This window comes from Schistocerca piceifrons, chromosome 7, assembly GCF_021461385.2.
Source record: "Schistocerca piceifrons isolate TAMUIC-IGC-003096 chromosome 7, iqSchPice1.1, whole genome shotgun sequence".
NCBI lineage: Eukaryota > Metazoa > Arthropoda > Insecta > Orthoptera > Acrididae > Schistocerca > Schistocerca piceifrons.
Window position 1 is genome coordinate 54,233,107 of NC_060144.1, and position 4,156 is coordinate 54,237,262.

General features: G+C 46.8%; 1 non-coding gene across 1 annotated transcript; it reads left to right on the plus strand.

Annotated features, from left to right (window-relative positions):
• The first annotated feature begins 3,872 nt into the window (after window positions 1-3,872).
• Window positions 3,873-3,947, plus strand: Trnas-cga. The gene has a single exon. It is a non-coding gene; the product is annotated as a tRNA-Ser (tRNA).
• The last annotated feature ends 209 nt before the right edge of the window (window positions 3,948-4,156 follow it).

Consider the following 4,156-nt stretch of genomic DNA (forward strand, 5'->3'; position numbering starts at 1 on the left):
CTCCCTCTCTACCCCCACCCATTGCTGCGCCTCTATCGCTGTATAGCTCCCTCTCTCCACCTCCACACCCTCCATCTCCTTCATCAGGTCAATTTCCAGCACCTGCCACTCCCGGATGTTGAACTTCGCCATGACATATACCCTTCCTTCCAACTGTAACCTGGCCTTGTCCCCCCCCCCCCCCCCCGCCCCTCCTTCTTCCTTAGCGGATTTTCCTCCTTCCTCCCCCCCTCTGAGTCCCTGCACCCCATCCTCGCCTCTTTCTCTCCCATGCCCCTCCCTCCCCGGCATCTTCGGCGCGCCTCCCGCTCGTCTCCCCCCTCTCTTCCCCTCCCTCGTCTCCTTGCACCTGGCAGATCCTCCGTTTTGCTCATTGTCATAAAAGTGCAACATCAGTGTTGTGTTTGGTGCTGTTCTCCTGTGCGTCGAGGGGTGTGATTTTAATTGTGTATGGACTTGTATGTAGTGTTACTGTCAGTGATTATTACGTGCTACGCCGTCTGTCGATACTTTTATGCTCCAGTTATACTTTGCCTTGTGTTCTTTTAAGTGTCCCAGTGTGTGGTTTTTTGTGCTCAATACTTTTTAACGTTTTTTGTCTCCATTGTACAGTCGCCCCCTTTTTGTCTATCCTCGTCCATTATGTTCCCCCTTTTTTATATTTTTGTCCACCATATCTTCTCCTTTGTAATTTTAAATGTGTTCTGTTGTATCATTATTGTCTTTTGGCTGAAGAGCAGCGCATATCCTGCTGCCAGACAGCCCCGGATGGGAAATTGAAATTCAACAAAGAAAAGGAAAAAAAAGAAACGGGGTGGGGTCGGTCGTCTATGTTGTTGTTGACGCTATTGTTCAGTCCACCTGTTGTTGTTGTGGTCTTCAGTCCTGAGACTGGTTTGATGCAGCTCTCCATGCTACTCTATCCTGTGCAAGCTTCTTCATCTCCCAGTACCTACTGCAACCTACATCCTTCTGAATCTGCTTAGTGTATTCATCTCTTGGTCTCCCTCTACGATTTTTACCCTCCACGCTGCCCTCCAATACTAAATTGGTGATCCCTTGATGCCTCAGCACAAGTACTACCAACCGATCCCTTCTTCTGGTCAAGTTGTGCCACAAACTTCTCTTCTCCCCAATCCTATTCAATACTTCCTCATTAGTTATGTGATCTACCCATCTAATCTTCAGCATTCTTCTGTAGCACCACATTTCGAAAGCTTCTGTTCTCTTCTTGTCCAAACTATTTATCGTCCATGTTTCACTTCCATACATGGCTACACTCCATACGAATACTTTCAGAAATGACTTCCTGACGCTTAAATCAATACTGGATGTTAACAAATTTCTCTTCTTCAGAAACGCTTTCCTTGCCATTGCCAGTCTACATTTTATATCCTCTCTACTTCGACCATCATCAGTTATTTTGCTCCCCAAATAGCAAAACTCCTTTACTACTTTAAGTGCCTCATTTCCTAATCTAATTCCCTCAGCATCACCCGACTTAATTCGACTACATTCCATTATCCTTGTTTTGCTTTTGTTGATGTTCATCTTATATCCTCCTTTCAAGACACTGTCCATTCCATTCAACTGCTCTTCCAGGTCCTTTGCTGTCTCTGACAGAATTACAATGTCATCGGCGAACCTCAAAGTTCCACCTACCCTGATAGTATTCTTGCCGATGTCCCTTCACTCTGTAGTAGCTGATACGTGCTAGGCAGTGTAGAGCAGCATTGATGAAACCACTGCCTAATACCTACTAAACAGAGTAACTCTAGCTGAAAGTCAGTTCCTGAAAATCCATGATCAAAAAATCGGGCGTTCGGGATATTCAGTCTACTTGCAGAAAAGAATGGGAAAGTTACAACAGCAACGAGGAGGCAGAAACAACGTGTAGAGCAGATTGCAACGTGGAAATGACTGAAGCTGTGGGCTTGCAAGAGAAACGAGGGCAGATCTTTTAAAATCATGGTACATGAAGGTAGTCGGCCGTGCCTTTTTCATGGACCGATCCCGGCATTTGTCTTTCGTGATTTAGGGAAACTGCGGACGGCCTAAGTGTGGACGGTCAGGTGGGGATTTCAGCCGCCGTACTTCCAATAATGCGTCACTGTCTCAACTGCTGTTGCTCTTGCCAGTATAATTAGGAACACATCCCTGCCCTCTGACGACAAAAATACCGCACCGTATGCACTGTACGGCGCTAGCAGGTATGCGTCGAGGTAACCATCAAATTTTTTTGCTTTTTGGAGAAGATTTTCTGGTTTTGATATACTGTTTTTGTTAAACGTCTGAAATCGGCCGCCACAAATGTCGAATGCCTCCTGGAGGAGCACCGCTCCCTCACTGCGCCAACACGTCCGACGCGCCGCCGTCTCGTCACGTGATTGCGCCGGCCAGCGCTGTTCCACGTCAGGCTGCCGCACCGTGCACAAGCAGGCCAGTGCTCGCGCTTCATATGAGGCGTGTTTTTTTAAGTAAGTACCGTTTTGAAACTGAAAAAAGGCGCGCTAAGATATCTCAATAATTTTATTTTTACATCTACATACATACTCCGCAGTCCACCATACGGCGCGCGGCGGAGGGTACCTCGTACCACAACTAGCATCTTCTCTCCCTGTTCCACTCCCAAACAGAACGAGGGAAAAATGACTGCCTATTTGCCTCTGTCCGAGCCCTAATCTCTCTTATCTTATCTTTGTGGTCTTTCCGCGAAATATAAGTTGGCGGCAGTAAAATTGTACTGCAGTCAGCCTCAGATCCTGGTTCTCTAAATTTCCTCAGTAGCGATTCACGAAAAGAACGCCTCCTTTCCTCTAGAGGCTCCCACCCGAGTTCCTGAAGTATTTCCGTAACACTCGCGTGATGAGCAAACCTACTACTAACAAATCTAGCAGCCCGCCTAAATCCAACCCGATAGGGATTCCAAACGCTCGAGCAGTACTCCAGAATAGGTCGTATTAGTGTTTTATAAGCGGTCTCCTTTACAGATGAACCACATCTTCCCAAAATTCTACCAATGAACCGAAGACGACTATCCACCTTCCCCACAACTGCCATTACATTCTTGTCTCACTTCATATCGCTCTGCAATGTTACGCCCAAATATTTAATCGGCGTGACTGTGTCAAGCGCTACACTACTAATGGAGTATTCAAACATTACGGGATTCTTTTTCCTATTCATCTGCATTAATTTACATTTATCTATATTTAGAGTTAGCTGTCATTCTTTACACCAATCACGAATCCTGTCCAAGTCATCTTGTATCCTCCTACAGTCACTCAACGACGACACCTTCCCGTACACCACAGCATCATCAGCAAACAGCCGCACTTTGCTATCCACCCTATCCAAAAGATCATTTATGTAGATAGAAAACAACAGCGGACCTACCACACTTCCCTGGGGCACTCCAGATGATACCCTCACCTCCGAAAGCCTGTACCTTAATCTACGCACTGACGCCATTGCAGTTTGATTCTACCTTGTGTACGTTGTGTACTGAGTGTTTAAGATGCCTCCGATAATCGTGAGTCCCGCCGACTGTGAAGTACGGGCTGTTATAAGATTTCTTAGTGTGAAAGGCCTAAAAGCGATTGATATTCATCGTGAGATCTGTGCAGTTTACGGAGAAAACATTATGAGTCCAGAATGAGATTTCCACTCTGCAGCTGAGTGTGCGCTGATATGAAACTTCCTGGCAGATTAAAACTGTGTGCCGGACCGAGACTAGAACTCGGGACCTTTGCCTTTCGCGGGCAAGTGCTCTACCAACTGAGCAAGGTTCGCAGGAGAGCTTCTGTAAAGTTTGGAAAGTAGGAGACGAGGTAGTGGCAGAAGTGAAGCTGTGCGGACGGGGCGTGAGTCGTGCTTGGGTAGCTCAGTTGGTAGAGCACTTGCCCGCGAAAGGCAAAGGTCCCGAGTTCGAGTCTCGGTCCGGCGCACAGTTTAAATCTGCCAGGAAGTTTCAACATTATGAGTGATGGAATGGTAAGAAAGTGGGTGAGAGCATTTAAAGATGGCCGCACAAATGTGCATGATGAACAACGGAGTGGGCGTCCTTCGGTCGTTAATGAGAGTTTGGTGCAGGAAGTGGACAATAAGGTGAGAGAAAACAGACGCTTTACGATTTCCTCCTTGCGGGATGACTTTC